At 44.6% G+C, this 19,347-nt stretch overlaps 1 protein-coding gene across 1 annotated transcript in view; it reads left to right on the forward strand.

Moving 5' to 3' along the window:
* The window catches only part of kcnq3 (potassium voltage-gated channel, KQT-like subfamily, member 3), a 273,404-nt gene that overhangs the window by 88,878 nt on the left and 165,179 nt on the right, over window positions 1–19,347 (forward strand).

A 19,347-nucleotide genomic window follows, 5' to 3' on the forward strand; every position in this document is an offset into this window, starting at 1 on the left:
CATCCAGTCATCCACATTCCACGATTGCTTTTCCTTAGCCCATTGTAACCTTGTTTTTTTTTGTTTAGGTGTTAATGATGGCTTTCGTTTAGCTTTTCTGTATGTAAATCCCATTTCCTTTAGGCGGTTTCTTACAGTTCAGTCACAGACGTTGACTCCAGTTTCATCCCATTTGTTCCTTATTTTTGTTGTGCATTTTCGATTTTTGAGACATATTGCTTTAAGTTTTCTGTCTTGACGCTTTGATGTCTTCCTTGGTCTACCAGTATGTTTGCCTTTAACAACCTTCCCATGTTGTTTGTATTTGGTCCAGAGTTTAGACACAGCTGACTGTGAACAACCAACATCTTTTGCAATATTGCGTGATGATTTACCCTCTTTTAAGAGTTTGATAATCCTCTCCTTTGTTTCAATTGACATCTCTCATGTTGGAGCCATGATTCATGTCAGTCCACTTGGTGCAACAGCTCTCCAAGGTGTGATCACTCCTTTTTAGATGCAGACTACGAGCAGATCTGATTTGATGCAGGTGTTAGTTTTGGGGATGAAAAGTTACAGGGTGATTCTATAATTTATTCCTCAGAATTGAGTGAGTCCATATTTCTTTCCCTCTGCTTGGTCTAAAAAAGTAACCGTTACTGACTGCCACAATTATTTTTCCTGATTTCTTATAGTGTTTCTTAAAGCCAGAAAGTTGCCATTTGAAATGACTTTAGTTTTGTTTCATGTCTGTGATCTGCTTTTTTTCTACAAAATTAAACAACTGAATGAACATCCTCCGAGGCCGGTGATTCCATAATTATTGCCAGGGGTTGTATATATATATATATATATATATATATATATATATATATATATATATGTGTGTGTGTGTGTGTGTGTGTGTGTGAGTGTGTAATTAACTTTGAGAGGATTCCAAATGAGTTCCCCACCACGCAACGCGGATGAGACACCTGCAGCTGTAAACAGTTTCTAATTCTATGAGCAAATGATTTCATCAGCCAATAGTTCTGAATGCAAATATATTTTATTTTACTTTAGTGTTGAAAGTTTGAACAAATCTGATATGTTCCAGCTACCAAATTCTGCAGACATGAAGGCACACAGGCCGCATTAATTAAATCCACATGGTCCGAATTAATTAAATCCATTTTTGTATAATCCTAAATATATTTAGCGTTGAATAAAATTTCAGGTGGTTACTTATTCCTCAGATTTGGCACACAGGCATTATCTCTACTGGTGGTTGGCTCTCACTGCGGTATTGTATCACTTCCTGTTCTGGAGCACAGCGGTATTTTGCTGTATCTGTTAGCTGTTTAATCTGTGCAGTTAGATTGATCTAGTTAACTAGATAACGATGTTTCACAGTGTAATCTTCACGTGCCTTAACTAAAGCACTCCCTCTGCTGAATCACCTCTAAATTATTTACACATTATTCACTTTGTGTGTTTTTAGGAATCCGCTAGCTTAGCGCAGCTACTAGCTCTTAGCTGGTTTAGCATGGCGGCTTCTCCTGTCTCTCCTGCACTTTTCTGCTCTGGGTGTGAAATGTTTAGTTATTCCTCAGCCTCCTTTAGCAGTAATGGTACTTGTAATAAGTGTAGCTTATTCATAGCTTTGGAGGCCAGGCTGGGCGAATTGGAGACTTGGCTCCGCACCGTGGAAAATCCTACAGCTAGCCAGGCCCCTGTAGTCGGTGCAGTCCAAGGTAGCTTAGCCACCGTTAGTTCCCCTCCAGCAGATCCCGAGCAGCCGGGAAAGCAGGCCGACTGGGTGACTGTGAGGAGGAAGCGTAGTCCTAAACAGAAGCCCCATGTACACCGCCAACCCGTTCACCCTTACCAAAAAATAGTACTGATAAGTATATAAAAAGTAAACTAGAAGTATACTTGAAACATACTTGCATATACTACTTTTTGGTAAGGGCACATCTCTAACTGTTTTTCCCCACTCTGTGACACACCCGCCGAGGAACAAACTCTGGTTATTGGCGACTCTGTTTTGAGAAGTGTGAAGTTAGCGACACCAGCAACCATAGTCAATTGTCTTCCGGGGGCCAGAGCAGGCGACATTGAAGGAAATTTGAAACTGCTGGCTAAGGCTAAGTGTAAATTTGGTAAGATTGTAATTCACGTTGGCAGTAATGACACCCGGTTACACCAATCGGAGGTCACTAAAATTAACATTGAATCGGTGTGTAACTTTGCAAAAACAATGTCGGACTCTGTAGTTTTCTCTGGGCCCCTCCCCAATCGGACCGGGAGTGACATGTTTAGCCGCATGTTCTCCTTGAATTGCTGGCTGTCTGAGTGGTGTCCAAAAAATGAGGTGGGCTTCATAGATAATTGGCAAAGCTTCTGGGGAAAACCTGGTCTTGTTAGTAGAGACGGTATCCATCCCACTTTGGATGGAGCAGCTCTCATTTCTAGAAATCTGACAATTTTCTTAAATCCTCCAAACCGTGACTATCCAGGGTTGGGACCAGGAAGCAGAGTTGTAGTCTTACACACCTCTCTGCAGCTTCTCTCCCCCTGCCATCCCCCCAATACCCCATCCCCGTAGAGACGGTGCCTGCTCCCAGACCACCAATAACCAGTAAAAATCTATTTAAGCATAAAAATTCAAAAAGAAAAAATAATATAGCACCTTCAACTGCACCACAGACTAAAACAGTTAAATGTGGTCTATTAAACATTAGATCTCTCTCTTCTAAGTCCCTGTTAGTAAATGATATAATAATTGATCAACATATTGATTTATTTTGTCTTACAGAAACCTGGATATAGCAGGATGAATATGTTATTTTAAATGAGTCAACACCCCCGAGTCACACTAACTGCCAGAATGCTCGTAGCATGGGCCGAGGAGGAGGATTAGCAGCAACCACTCCAGCTTATTAATTAATCAAAAACCCAGACAGAGCTTTAATTCATTTGAAAGCTTGACTCTTAGTCTTGTCCATCCAAATTGGAAGTCCCAAAAACCAGTTTATTTGTTGTTATCTATCGTCCACCTGGTCGTTACTGTGAGTTTCTCTGTGAATTTTCAGACCTTTTGTCTGACTTAGTGCTTAGCTCAGATAAGATAATTATAGTGGGCGATTTTAACATCCACACAGATGCTGAGAATGACAGCCTCAACACTGCATTTAATCTATTGTTAGACTCGATTGGCTTTGCTCAAAATGTAAATGAGTCCACCCACCACTTTAATCAATTTAATTTCAATTTATTAATTTATATAGCGCCAAATCACGACAAAGTCGCCCCAAGGCACTTCACCTAATTCACAACAACACAAATTAATCTAAATTCAAAATTAAAAGCAAGAAAAGCACAGTTAAAAGATAAAACACAGTAGAATAAAAAGAAATTACAAAGCAAACACAAACAGATTAAAAAATTAATGATAAGACAGTCTAAAAAAGTGGGTCTTCAGTCTTGATTTAAAAATCTCCACCGTGTCAGATTGCCGAATAACAGCAGGTAGATCATTCCAAAGAGCCGGACCACGGTAGGAGAAGGCTCTATACCCCACAGACTTTTTGTTCATCCTCGGAACAGACAGAAGCCCTGCGCCCTGCGAACGCAAAGGCCTCGCAGGTACGTAGGGCTTAACCAAGTCCGCCAAGTAGGAAGGCGCCAGTCCATGAACAATTTTATAAACCAACAATAAAACTTTAAAATCCAATCTGGCAGAAACCGGTAGCCAATGAAGGGATGCCAGAATCTGAGTAATGTGGTCAAACCTTCTACTTTGTGTCAAAATTCTGGCAGCAGCATTCTGCACCAACTGAAGTCCTCGAATGCTAGACTGCGGCAGGCCAGAGAATAAAGCATTACAATAATCCAATCTAGAAGAGACAAATGCGTGAATCAGAGTCTCAGCATCAGTCATAGACAGGATGGGGCGAATCTTTGCTATATTTCTCAGATGAAAGAAAGCAGTCCTCGTAATGTCCCTAATGTGGAGGTCAAAGGACAACGTAGGATCAAAGATTACCCCAAGGTTCATACCTTAGATCTTGTTCTGATTATGGTATGGAAATTGAAGACTTAACAGTATTCCCTGAAAACCCCCTTCTGTCTGATCATTTCTTAATAACATTTACATTTACTCTGATGGACTACCCAGCAGTGGGGATAAGTTTCATTACAGTAGAAGTCTTTCAGAAAGCGCTGTAACTAGGTTTAAGGATATGATTCCTTCTTTATGTTCTCCAATGCCATATACCAAACAGGGCAGAGTAGCTACCTAAACTCGGTGAGTGAGATAGATTATCTCGTCAATAGTTTTACATCCTAATTGAGGACAACTTTGGATGCTGTAGCTCCTCTGAAAAAGAGAGCCTTAAATCAGAAGTGCCTGACTCCGTGGTATAACTCACAAACTCGCAGCTTAGAGCAGATAACCCATAAGTTGGAGAGGAAATGGTGTCTCACTAATTTAGAAGATCTTCACTTAGCCTGGAAAAAGAGTCTATTGCTCTATAAAAAAGCCCTCCGTAAAGCTAGGACATCTTACGACTCATCACTAATTGAAGAAAATAAGAACAACCCCAGTTTTCTTTTCAGCACTGTAGCCAGGCTGACAAAGAGTCAGAGCTTTATTGAGCCGAGTATTCCTTTAACTTTAACTAGCAATGACTTCATGACTTTCTTTGCTAATAAAATTTTAACTATTAGAGAAAAAATTACTTATAACCATCCCAAAGACATATCGTTGTCTTTGGCTGCTTTCAGTGATGCCGGTATTTGGTTAGACTCTTTCTCTCCGATTGTTCTGTCTGAGTTATTTTCATTAGTTACTTCCTCCAAACCATCAACATGTCTATTAGACCCCATTCCTACCAGGCTGCTCAAGGAAGCCCTACCGTTAATTAATGCTTCGATCTTAAATATGATCAATCTATCTTTGTTAGTTGGCTATGTACCACAGGCTTTTAAGGTGGCAGTAATTAAACCATTACTTAAAAAGCCATCACTTGACCTAGCTATCTTAGCTAATTATAGGCCAATCTCCAACCTTCCTTTTCTCTCAAAAATTCTTGATAGGGTAGTTGTAAAACAGCTAACTGATCATCTGCAGAGGAATGGTCTATTTGAAGAGTTTCAGTCAGGTTTTAGAATTCATCATAGTACAGAAACAGCATTAGTGAAGGTTACAAATGATCTTCTTATGGCCTCAGACAGTGGACTCATCTCTGTGCTTGTTCTGTTAGACCTCAGTGCTGCTTTTGATACTGTTGACCATAAAATTTTATTACAGAGATTAGAGCATGCCATAGGTATTAAAGGCACTGCGCTGCGGTGGTTTGAATCATATTTATCTAATAGATTACAATTTGTTCATGTAAATGGGGAATCTTCTTCACAGACTAAGGTTAATTATGGAGTTCCACAAGGTTCTGTGCTAGGACCAATTTTATTCACTTTATACATGCTTCCCTTAGGCAGTATTATTAGACAGCATTGCTTAAATTTTCATTGTTACGCAGATGATACCCAGCTTTATCTATCCATGAAGCCAGAGGACACACACCAATTAGCTAAACTGCAGGATTGTCTTACAGACATAAAGACATGGATGACCTCTAATTTCCTGCTTTTAAGCTAAGATAAAACTGAAGTTATTGTACTTGGCCCCACAAATCTTAGAAACATGGTGTCTAACCAGATCCTTACTCTGGATGGCATTACCCTGACCTCTAGTAATACTGTGAGAAATCTTGTAAAAAATTTAAAAATATAGCCAGCAACACTCAAGTGTCCTTCTTAATAAAAGTTTTAATGACTCACGTTTTAGTGACACACACTGATGAAGACCTAGTCGAAACGCGTCTGTGCTTCTGATCCTGTCGCCTTGCCGCGAGTCATTAAAACGTTTATTAAGAAGGACACTTGAGTGTTGCTGGCTATATTTCTACATTGACTTAGTTTTTGAGCTGTGCACCTCCACTCCTGGTCCCTGTGAGTGCTCGTTTTTCTCTGCTTTGCTCCAAAACATATCCAAAATATATTTTTTTAATCTTGACTTTGATAGGACCTTTGAAGTTTGACCATGCCATGACCACTTTTCTAGCTAAAACTGTGATGTCTTGTGTGAGTTGCCGTGCCTGTGGCTCTATTTTATTATATTTGTGTAAAGATACAGGTAATTTTTGACTTGAGCTCAGCAGTTTCAATTGGCATGAAAATGTTTTCCCTTCCATGTCGTCACTGACGGTAAGCTGAGAAAGCCCTTGTTCAGGTGGTGCTGGAGGAAGCAGCGTCCTTGGGGATCTGGGCCTCTGCTGTTGAAACGTTTGATGTAATTTGTTCTTCTGCACTAAGTGGTCGGAGGAAAGTGAAGAGTTGAAGAGAAATTTGACTCGTAAGAATTCTGCTGCTGCTTTTGAAGATTTGCGGTCACTCTGAACTCCACAGATCTGAACTAACATTTGATCTAGGTCAGAGTGTGGAGACTGTTTCCGGCAGTGGTAATGGCGTTTACACCTCAGACGGCAAAAATGTAGGTAGATAAGTGAGAGAGTCCAGCTTGTGCAGATGATAGTACTGTAACTAACTGCCGTCTGAAGGTCACGGTTGCCCATCAAAGGGATTTAGCATGTGGTTTGATGATGTAATGTGCCGGACTGGTACCGTGTGATGTTTATGATAATGCTTTTACGAGGTCTGTCAATAAAGTAACGGTCCTTTTTATTTATTTTTTTAAACTATATGGATTTGATTCATATGTTTTTACGTCAGACAAGCTTGAACCCTCGTGTTCATGCGTGAGTTTTTCCACGCCTGTTGGTGACGTCATTCGCCTGTGAGCACGCCTTGTGGAAGGAGTGGTCCCACCCCCTCGTCGGATTTTCATTGTCTGGAAATGGCGGAATGATTTGGACTTTGGGCTTGTCCTAACATCCATCTCTGTCTGCCTGGCCCCCTGTCCCCCCTGTTGGTTTCTGGTGCTCCTCCGGGCCTGCCCGCCTCCCCCATCTCATGGTTCCCTGGTGCCTCTGTGGGGTCTGGGGGTGGACCATGGGTGGTTGCAGGAGGGTGTGGGTGTTGATGCTGGGGGGTGGGGGGGTGGATGGCTGCCATGGTCTCTGTGGAGTGGGCTGTTGCCCCGCTCTCATTTGGGTGGTCTCACGATGTTGGGCTTTGTGTTTGGGGTGGGGGGTGGATAGGGACTTGGGGGGTCCTGCTGGCTGTGCTGGGGGAGTCTTGGGTGTTGGGGGCCTCGTGTGCTTCCAGGTCCGGAGAGTTGGGTCCCACCTCTTGTCTGGGGGCCGGACCCCGCCCTCATTTGGCTCGGTGGTCCCTGACCACGCTTTGGGTTTAATTGCAACCAAGATGGTGCTGTTGAAGCAGCAGCCTCTTACTTCAGCTCTGCTCCCTCTTTTCCTACTTTCGCTATTTTTAATACTTTTTAATGGTGCTTATTTGTTTTTATTTGCAGTAGGTGGTACCCTGTGCAAGTATGCACATAGGAAACCCACTTTTGTTACTCTTGTGATTATTTTTATGATGGTCTCTGCACTTTTCAAGGAAGCACGGGGAAATCCCTTTGTCTCCAGCTCCGGACGTCACATTGTTTATAGCCGGGATCAGCTGCTTGGACTAAGAGACTCAATGCACAGTGGGCCGGGCCCCCGCTATGCTGAGCACCCGGACGTACCTGCAGACATTCGGAAGAAACGTAGGGGCAGCAGGGGCGGAGAAGGACTTATATTCCGTCTGTGGTCATGGGGAATGTAAGATCTCTCCGCAACAAGACCGAGGAGCTATCAGCGCTAACCCGTGCTTCACAGAGACGTGGTTGGATGAACATGTACTGGACTCTTTAATCAACATGGATTGCTTCACACTCATCCGCACAGGCAGGATTCTGGTGGAGAGTGGAAAAAAGAGAGGAGGGGAGCTCGCATTTATGTGAATGAGAGATGGTGCAGCGGGTCTCATATTCACATGAAGGAGCAGATCTGCTCCTCGGGCTTGGAGCTACTCATGGTGAGCATGAGGCCGTACTATCTCCCACGGGAGTTTGGAAGTGTAATTATGCTCTGCGCATATATTCCACCCTCTGCAGATGCCGCTGCTGCCTGTGAGCAGATTTACAGCACAGTCATGCAGCTGCTGACGCAACACCCACACGCGCTCTTTCTCATCACCGGGGACTTTAATCACACCTCCCTCTCCGCCACCCTCCCAACATTCACCCAGTATGTCACATGTAAAACCAGGGACAATAGAATACTGGACCTTTTTTATGCTAATGTGGAGCACGCTTGCACCTCTACCCCCCTCCCCCCGCTGGGATGCTCTGATCACAACCTCATCTATCTGCTCCCCCAATACACACCCAGAGTGAGAATAGAACCAATACACAAAAGGTCAGTGAAACTCTGGACTGAAGAGGCCACCGAGAGGCTGAGAGACTGCTTCAGATCCACAGACTGGAGCATGTTTCAAAACTCTTATCGTGAAGACATCAACTGCCTGACCCAGTGTCACTGACTACGTGAACTTCTGTGTGGAGAGCACTGTGCCCACCCGGAGGGTACGGTGCTTTCCCACAAACCACCCCTGGGTGATCCCTGAGCTGAAGGCCCTGATGAACCAGAAGAAGAGGGCTTTCAACTCGGGAGACAGAGAGGAGCAGCGTAGAGTCCCACAGGAGCCCCAGTGGAAGATCCGTGCAGCCAAGAAGGTGTAGGAGGGAAGGAGTGGAGGAGCAGCTGGCCCGGAACAACGTCAGAGACGTGTGGAGATGCTCAAGAGACCACCTCCGGATTTGGGCAGGGTGCCAGCAGGACTGCAGATGGGGATTCTCGGTTTGCAGAGGCGTTAAACAGCTACTTTAACCATTTTGGGTCCTCCACGCCTTCCCCCTGCCTGCTCCCGGCCCCCCACATGTCTCCAGCAGCCAGCCCTCCACTCCCTCTGACCCAGCACCTTCTACCCCCTGCTCACCTTCACTGCACCCCGGAACTCATCCCCCCGCGACTGTATTCAGCACCAGTGGACTGGTGTGAGCGCAACCACTTGTGTCTCAACACCAGTAAGACGAAGGAGATGGTGATCGACTTCAGGAGGAAACCACCACCTCATCCATGGGTGAACATCCAGGGGGAAGACATAAAGACTGTGGACAGTCTCAAATACCTGGGTGTTCACCTCAACAGCAACCTGGACTGGACTCACAACACCGACGCCCTGTACAAAAAAGGTCAGACTCGCCTCCACCTCCTGAGGAGACTGAGATCCTTTGGAGTGAGCAGGCCTCTGTTTAAGACCTTCTACAACTCTGTTGTAGCCTCAGCTCTCCTCTATGCTGTCGTCTGTTGGGCCCCGGGCAGCACAGAGACGAGAGAAGGGAGAGAAAGAGACTGAACAAGCTGGTAGGAAGTCCAGCTCTGTCCTGGGCTGTCCTCTGGAGTCTTTGGAGGAGGTGGCTGAGAGGAGGGTGTTAACCAAGCTCAAATCCATCATGAACAACTCCTCTCACCCTCTGCACCGGACTGTAGTGGAGCTGACCAGCTCGTTCAGTGACAGACTGAGGTTCTGTTGGCTTCGTCAAATCAGGACCTTCAGCGTTCACCGGGGCGGTTTGCAGCCGAGTGTGAAGCGTCCGGGATGAGGCCATGGTTCTCGACCGGAAAAAGGTGCTTTGCCCTCTTCACGTCGGTGGAGTCTCCTTGCCTCAAGTGGAGGAGTTTAAGTATCTCGGGGTCTTGTTCACAAGTGAGGGATGGATGGAGCGTGAGATTGATAGACGGATCGGTGCAGCATCTGCAGTGATGCGGTCGCTGTATCGGACCATCGTGGTGAAGAGAGAGCTGAGTAGGGGGGCAAAGCTCTCGATTTACCGATCGATCTACGTTCCGATCTTCACCTATGGTCATGAGATTTGGCTCATGACCGAAAGAACGAGATCGCGAGTACAAGCGGCCGAGATGAGTTTCCTCCGCAGGGTGGCTGGGTGCTCCCTTAGAGATAGGGTGAGGAGCTCGGTCACTCAGGAGGAGCTCGGAGTTGAGCCGCTGCTCCTCTACATCGAAAGGAGTCAGTTGAGGTGGCTCTGGCATCTTTTCCGGATGCCCCCTGGAGAGGTGTTCCGGGCACGTCCCATTGGGAGGAGGCCCCGGGGAAGACCCAGGACACACTGGAGGGACTATATCTGTGTATATAGGTATGTACGTGGGTGTGTATGTATATGTGTATATATATATATATATATATATATATATATATATATATATATATATATATATATATATATATATATATATATATATACACATACACATACATATACACATACACATTCACATACACATTCATATATATATATATATATATATATATATATATATATATACATATTCTATTTCTACCTCATTTCTTATGTCTTATACTGTTACAAGTATTATTATTATTGCTTATCCTTGCACACGCTGTTTGATGAACATTTTCCTCTACTTGCACCCACCTTGTGTGTTTTCTTGAGAGCTGACGTAACATGTGAATTTCTCCTCTGTGTGATCAATAAAGTTTATCTATCTTTCAATGGCTCCTTGGCCCCTCGTCCCCGCCGCCGCTCGCTCCTCTCTTTTGGGGTCGTGGTCCAGGTGGTGTGGTTCTGCCCCCCCCCCTTTGTGGCCCCATGCCAGCACCCTAGGTGCCTCCCTTGGGTGTGGGGTTGCTTTCTGCACCTCCGTGGGGTGGTGGTGTGCGGTGTGCGGTGGTTCATTGGGCTGCCCTGGGGGCTCTGGTGGCTGCCCTTCCTGACCCCTAAGCCCTTTTGCTGCCCTTTTTCTTCTGGTTTCTCCTGGGGCCCTGCGTCCTGGACCCATTTCCGTCATTGCGTGCACCACCCATATGGCTTCTGATGTGCCAGAGTGGTCCACGTCATATGGTAAGGTTCCGTACTTTTGTCTTTGCCCAACACACCAGCCACAGTAGTGATCAGATATTTAGCCGTGATCTGGTTCTCTGTGCATGGATGGTTGTATGTCTGTGGCCATCACCACAATTCGGTTTTGGGTGCTCTCAAGGTGATCAAGACTCTGGTGGTCTAGATTAAGGTATGGATGCTCAGTAATTAGACAACAGATTGTTGCTATCACTGTTTGTTCATGTGTGGTTGTTTGTCCTGGTAAGTTGTATGGTTTGGGCCCCCTCTCCTTGGTGTAAAAAAATAAAAAAGAACGGTAATTTTCCCAGAGCTGGCTGCCCATCTAAACTGAGCGATCAGGGGAGAAGGGCCTTAGTCAGAGAGGTGACCAAGAACCTGATGGTCACTCTGTCAGAGCTCCAGCATTGCAGTGTGGAGAGAGGAGAACCTTCTCTGCAATCCACCAATCAGGCCTGTATGGTAGAGTGACCAGACGGAAGCCACTCCTTAGTAAAAGGCACATGGCAGCCCACCTGGAGTTTGTGAAAAGCACCTGAAGGACTCTCAGACCATGAGAAACAAAATTCTCTGGTCTGCTGAGACAAAGATTGAACTCTTTGGTGTGAATGCCAAGTGTCATGTTTGGAGGAAACCAGGCACCATCCCTACAGTGAAGCATGGTGGTTGCAGCATCATGCTGTGGGGATATTTTTCAGTGGCAGGAATTGGGAGACTAGTCAGTTTGAGGGAAAGATGAATACAGCAATGTACAGAGACATTCTGGATGAAAACATTCTTGACCTCAGACTGGAGAAGGCTGTAACAATAAAAGTGGAAAATGTCACGATACATGCTCGCATGGCACAGAAGGTGGGTGGACACAAGTGCAGGATGTAATAATAAGCTTTATCTCAAAAAACACTCCAGGGACTGGTACACAGAGAGGCAGGTAGCGTGGCAAAGGTACAGAATAAGGGCAAGGCAAAAATATGTAGTCAGAAACAGGCTGGGGTCAAGAGGCATGGAGCGACACAATATCAGAGGTTGAGGCTAAAGGCAAAATCCGGGTAACTGAACAAAGTCAAAAACACTGTGAGGCAAAATGAGACAAGAGCAAGGGTGGAATGAAGATACAAAAGATCAATGAGCTGGCACCACAGTGAGCGAAGTGCAGGGCTTAAATAACAGATGATGTAACAAGGTGCACGTGTAAGGGAGGGTTTTGGAAGGAGGTATGGTCTGGTGAAGCAAAGAGGCTGGGAGAGAGGCAAGAGAGAGAGAGAGTGAGTGAAAAACGAAGCAGATCAGAAGCAAGATGAGTCAGTGAATGAAAACCAATGGTGAAAGTATAACGTGCCCACAGACACATGAGCAAAATAAAGGGAAACTAAGAAACAGACTGACAGACCAAAACAGAGCACAAGAATAATAAGACTATAATCAAGGCTAGAACCGAATCTCAATAAGACAGAAGTATAAAGCTTTTTCACACAGGAAATAAGATAGAAAAGATAATAGCCAAAACTAGAATAAAACATGGCTGAAGTAAAATATAATAACCATCACAGAAAATAAGAAACCAAAGCAGACTATAGACTGACCAGAAAATAAAGAATGAACAATACCAGAGCCTACAGCAAAACAGATAATGCAATGAATGACTAGAACAAAAGATAATTGATAACAGGTAACAATACCAAAAACAAAAGGAATGCAACAAGATAATGAAACGCAGAAGATACATAATAAACAGAACCAGAGAAAACATAATACAAACTGATCATAAAAGGGCAACAAAGAGGATCAAATAAGGGGAGACAGAAGTCAGCCGGGTACAAACCCATAACCTCGCTCCCGGCCAGGATCCACCCTGACAGAAAAAGTGAAAGCCATACAAGGGTATAAGTCATAGGACCTCAACAACTATTTTAAGAAAAACATGACTTAAAGTACGAGTAATTGTGTTTTAAATCATTTTAATGTTGCAGGACCATTTACAACTGTTTGTGTGGTATTCTACTGGCCAGTACACTGAAAAAGAAATTCTTATTATTATTATGGTATGAAAATATAGCTCATATTCAGTTTTGCTGGAACTGTCTCTGTGTTGACATGCCAATAAAAATGGGGGTGGGAGAGGGGCATCCAATGCTACTTTTATTATAACCAGGATGCCTAAAACCTTTGCACAGTACTGTATATTTTTGTACTTGCTTAAGGAATAACACTTCAGCACCATGTCAGTTTCCACTTGGTTTTATTTGGGTTTTTTTTTTTTTTTTTTTTAAACTACATCAACTAATCATGCTTATTGTCATTAACATCATATCCAGGATGGATTTGGGATTCAGTGTCTCACTCAAGAATACTTTGGTATAAAGACAGAATTGATTGGGGTGTAATCCCCTGAGCCATTAGCTGGTGTACAAAGGACTGTACCCACTCACTGAAGGGCCATCCAACATAGTCCATTAACATGCCATTAAAATGTGCTAAAGAGCTGGAGATGTGTTATGTTTAACTCCATAGTAAGATCATAATTGAGTTCCAGTGACTTTGAGTTTAATTTGCATTCTGTTGCAATCTTGGTGTTGATGCGTCTCTATGCAGATGACTAGCTGTTTGTTCGTCCAGTTGATGTGAGAGTAGTTTATGAGGGTTTAAGACTTGTTAAACTGATTGCGTTTGTTGCTCTCTTGTAATGTCGACATTGTCCTATAAGGTTTTCTTCAATCATTAAGTCCTTAATTTGACTTTCTGTGAGGATGTACCATTTTATCTCACTGCTGAATGCACGCCATTACATCATCACCACAGACACTGTCCTGATCACTCAGGTTATCTGATGACATCAGCAATGTAAAGGGGCCGAACCTGGAAGTTAGAAAAATATTTTTAAAAATGGTTTTATAAATGTTTTCATTTTCAATTTATTTCAATTTATTTTCATTTATATAGCGCCAAATCACAACAGAGTTGCCTCAAGGCGCTTCACACAAGTAAGGTCTAACCTTACTAACCCCTAGAGCAACAGTGGTAAGGAAAAACTCCCTCTGAGGAAGAAACCTCAAGCAGACCAGACTCAAAGGGGTGACCCTCTGCTTGGGCCATGCTACAGACACAAATTACAGAACAATTCACAGAAACAATTCACAAAACAAATATACAGGAAATGCTGTTGGTGCACAGGACAGGAGGGTTTCCAGCGCAAATACACTTCCCATCTCTGGATGGAGCCACACTTAAACAGAGAGAAAAAACAGCACCAGGCATCAGAAAGACAAGAGATACAGTATAATTTGTCAGCATTAAACAACAAGAAAAAAACAAGAAATACTAAGGTGAACGCCGGCCCTAAGCTTCACTAAAAGACACTATATAGGTAAAGTTGAGGCTGTGGCCCGCTCAGTTTCCTAATAGAATGAATTAAAAGAGTAAAAAGTGTAAAACAAAACTATACCAGTATGTTAGCCATACGAAAGGGAAAGTAAGTGCGTCTTAAGTCTGGACTTGAAAGTCTCCACAGAATCTGACTGTTTTATTGACACAAGGAGACCATTCCACAGAACAGGGGCATGATAAGAGAAAGCTCTGTCACCCGCAGACTTCTTATTCACCCTGGGGACACAAAGTAGTCCTGCATCATGAGAATGCAAAGCCTGGGCCGGTAAGTAAGGTTTAATTAGGTCAGCTAGGTAGGGAGGTGCCAGTCTGAACAATTTTATAGACTAGTAGCAGAACCTTAAAATCTGATCTCACTGGGACAGGAAGCCAGTGAAGGGATGCCAAAATGGTTGTAATGTGGTTGAACTTTCTGCTTCGTGTCAAAAGTCTGGCTGCAGCATTTTGAACCAGTTGGAGAGCCCTAATGCTGGACTGCGGTAAACCAGAAAATAGAACATTGCAGTAGTCCAATCTAAAAGAGATAAATGCATGGATCAGGGTCTCAGCATCAGCCATAGACAGGATGGGACGAATCTTCGCTATATTTCGCAGGTGGGAAAAAAGCAGTCTTCGTAATATTTCTAATGTGGAGGTCAAAGGACAATGTAGGATCAAAAATTACCCCAAGGTTCCTCACTTTGTCAGTGTGATGTATGACACACGAGCCTAGGCTAAGCGTTAACCGGTCAAATTGATGCCGATGTCTCACTGGACCAAGAACCATCATTTCAGTCTTATCAGAGTAGGAAGCTTCTAGACATCCAATTTCTCACTGATACAAGGCAATCTTCTAAGGATTTTATGTGAACGAGATTACCAGCGGTTATCGGCATGTATAACTGAGTATCATCAGCATAGCAGTGAAAGGTAATCCCAAAATGCTGCAATATGTGCCCAAGGGGTGCTATATAAAGGGAGAAAAGCAGGGGGCCTAAGACGGACCCTTGTGGAACCCCAAATTTCATGTCACTAAGGTTAGAGGTAGTGTTACTGTACAAAACACAGTGAGAACGACTGGTCAAGTATGACGTCAGCCATGCAAGAGCACTCCCAGTAATCCCAAAATGATTTTCCAGCCTATCAAGTAGAATATGATGAGCCATGGTATCAAATGCAGCACTGAGATCTAACAGCACCAGAACTGTAGTGGTGTCCCAATCCATTGTAAGGAGAAGATCATTCACCACTTTTGTGAGAGCCGTCTCTGTGGAATGATATTTTCTACGTAAAAGCAGACTGCAGTGGCTCAAAGAGATTATTCTCAGTAAGATAGTTGACGAGCTGCCGTGACACCACTTTTTCCAGAATTTTAGAGCAAAATGATAGATTTGATATCGGCCGATAGTTGTCAATACACTAGGGTCGAGATTAGGTTTCTTAAGTAATGGTTTAATCACTGCAGATTTGAAACATTTAGGAACAGATCCAGAAGTTAAAGAAAGATTAATAATTTCCGGCACAGCTGCCCAAGAGTGGGCCACAGGTCCTTAAACAGTTTTGTTGGTATAGGATCAAACAGGTTGTGCTTTTTGTTGACTTTGAGTTTTGTCAGCATGCCTAGTGAGATACTATCAAATCCTGTAAATCTATGTACAGAATTTTTGTCTTTTGTCTTAAATTGTTGTATGATGTTTTATGTTAGACAAGGTGAAGCTGCAATTTAAATTTTGTTGAATTTTATTCAATGACAATAAAAGGCATCTTATCTTAATTGCGCCCACCTCAATAACAGGGTGTAGTGGCTGGGTTAGGGCATGCTGGGATATGTTTAACCAAATGTCTTCAATTCTCTTCTCAAAGTAATTCAGGAAATCTTGTGCTGTAAAAGAAGAGTGAACTACAGGTGGTTGTCCACGAATAAGTGCTGCCACCATGTCGAACAAGAACTTTTACTTATGCTTGTTTTTGTTGATCAAATCAGAGTAATAGGTCCGCTTCGTAGCCAATAATGCATGCTTATAGTCTAATATAGCATCACACCACGCAAGGTGGAAAACTTCTAATTTTGAACGACGTTATTTCTGTTCTAGACATCTTTCCTTACGCTTGAGGTCATTGAACCAAGGTGACTGTTTTGGGGGAGTGCAGTTTTAACACAGGTGGCGCAATCATGTCGAGTGTAGTTTTGAGCACTGAGTTTAAACTATCCACAAGACTGTCTACTGACTGGGTATTTGCCAAATGTGAGGCTAAGACATCAGGCAGTCTAGCTTCAAATTCAGTCTTAGTTGAGGAGTTGATGCATTGCCGTAGTGATATATAAGGTTGTTGTTCCACTAAACCATATGCAATAATATATCCACAAATCATGTGCAATATTAATTTGTCTACAAATCATGTGCAGTAACAACTTGTTTACAAATTCCAGCACTCGTGTCACCTTATCACATCTAAACTCCACTTCACATATTGTAAATAAGATGCTCCTATTTTTTAATTCCAATCATGTTTATACATATACACATACATATATACATATATATATAATTTCTTGACGAGCCAGACGGCACCAAGTGATCGGAGACAAATGCAGGATTCAGGTCTCAGCTTCACAGAGTTTAATGTCAGGACTTGCGTGAGTCGGTACACAAAAAGACAGTCCAAAAATATTAACAGTAACCGAAGCATTTGGCTGAGACAGGTTCCAGAAACAGGCAGACAGGTCGATACACGATAAAGCAAAAACAGGACTGTGAAAACTCTGAAGACAAATGCTCGAATGAGGCACAAGGCACAACAATCTCGCAAGTGAGAGAGGAAGCAGGTTTGACTAATAAAGGGGATGTGATCAGGGTAAATGCACCGCAGGTGTGAGAGGAAAGATCCAGAAAGAGGCGTGGCCACAGGAAGGGCAGACAGGAGGGAAACACCCAACACCAAACAACACAAAAGAAATCCAGCCACCAAAACCCCAGTGCAAAACTAAATGCAAACCCAAAGCAATAAACAATAACCCCCCCCCACATACCCAATCATGACATCACCCCCACCCCACGGCCAGCACCGGACGGCCCAGGAACCCCCGAAAGCGAGGCATGAAAGTCACGGACGAGAGCCGGATCCAGGATGAAGCGGGACGGCACCCAGGAACGCTCCTCAGGACCGTAGCCCTCCCAATCCACCAAGTACTGCATGCCCCGGCCCCGATGACGAGCAGCCAGGAGATTGCGGACAGAGAAGGCGGGACCTCCACCCACGAACTGGGAGGGTGGCGGGGGACTGGCCGGAGGGCACAAAGGGCTAGTCCTCACAGGTTTCACCCGACTCACGTGGAATGTAGGATGGACCCGCAATGCCCCAGGGAGACGCAGATGAACAGACACAGGGTTGATCACCCTGGTGATGGGAAAGGGACCCACAAACCTGGGTGCAAACTTGCGAACTGTCCCCCGAAGCGGCAGATCCCGGGTCGACAACCAAACCCGCTGGCCGGGCACATAGGGAGGCGCAGGAGAACGATGGCGGTCCGCTGCTGCCTTGTATGAGGAGGAGGTCTTGAGCAAGGTCCGCTGAGCCCGGACCCAGATCCTCCTGCAGCGCTGGATGAGAGCTAGTGCAGAGGGGACAGAAGAAGATGAGTCCGTGGAAGAAAACAGTGCTCGCTGATAACCGTGTACCACATGGAACGGGGAATAACCGGTGGCAGAGGTCGGAAGTTGGTTATGGACCAATTCCACCCAATGAAGTTGTGCAGCCCAGTTTGATGGACTGTAGGATGCTAGAATGCAAAGTCCCTTCTCCAGTTCTTGATTAGCATGTTCGACCTGGCCATTGGCCTGTGGATGGTCCCCGGATGTAAGACTAGCTGTTGCACCGATCAATTTGCAAAACTCAGCGCAGAAATGGGACACAAACTGAGGGCCCCGGTAGGACACTATATCCTGCGGAAATCCATGCAGCTTAAACACGTTCTGAAGCAGAACCTCAGCAGTCCTCTTGGCTGTGGGGAGTTTAGGGAGAGGCAAAAAATGACACATCTTGGAAAACCGGTCAATAACTGTAAGAATCACGGTGTGACCTTGCGAAACTGGAAGGCCGGTGACAAAGTCTATGGCTATATGCGACCACGGATGTTTGGGGACTGAGAGAGGAAGTAACTCGCCGGATGGTCTCTGATTGGATGATTTTTGGGCAGCGCAAATATGGCAGGCGTTAACGTAGTCAATCACATCTTGGTCCATACTGGGCCACCAAAAGCGTTGACGTATCACCCACTTAGTCTTTCTAATGCCTGGGTGGCACATAAACTGACTATCATGAGCCCAGCGAATGACCTCACCTCGGATTGTCTGTGGCACAAACAGTAACCCCTCCGGGTACCCTTGAGGCACAGGCTCTTCTTCCGAAACTGCCTTGACCTTATCCTCTATTCCCCATGTGAGGGCAGAAACAAAGCACGCTAAGGGAAGTACAGTTTGTGGTTCAGAGGTGTGGTCCCCGGACTCGAACCGGCGTGACAGAGAGTCCGGCTTGCCATTCTCAGATCCCGGTCGGTAGGAGAGTGTAAAATTGAAACAGCTGAAGAACAGTGACCATCGAGCTTGTCTGGCATTAAGTCTTTTGGCCATGCATAAGTATTCCAGGTTGTTGTGGTCAGTTAGAACGAGAAATGGTAACTGGGCCCCCTCTAGCCATTGACGCCACTCCTCCAAGGCCACCTTAACGGCCAACAGCTCACGGTCACCTATGTCGTAGTTGCGCTCGGTGGGAGATAGCTTTTTAGACAGGAATGCACAAGGATGCATTTATTATCAGAGGAACTAACTTGTGAAAGTACCACCCCCACCCCAACGTCTGAGGCATCTACTTTGACCACAAACTGCCGGCCGGGGTCAGGAAGGAGCAGCACAGGGGCAGACGTAAACCTTTTCTTTAGCTCCCGGAACGCTTCCTCACACTCACGAGATCAGACAAACGCCTGGTGAATGGAGGTAAGATTGTGTAAGGGAGCCGCCACGGTACTAAAATTTCGTATGAACTTTCGATAAAAGTTGGCAAAGCCTAGAAACCGT

Source organism: Thalassophryne amazonica, chromosome 12 (genome assembly GCF_902500255.1).
Source record: "Thalassophryne amazonica chromosome 12, fThaAma1.1, whole genome shotgun sequence".
Taxonomy (NCBI): Eukaryota; Metazoa; Chordata; class Actinopteri; order Batrachoidiformes; family Batrachoididae; genus Thalassophryne; species Thalassophryne amazonica.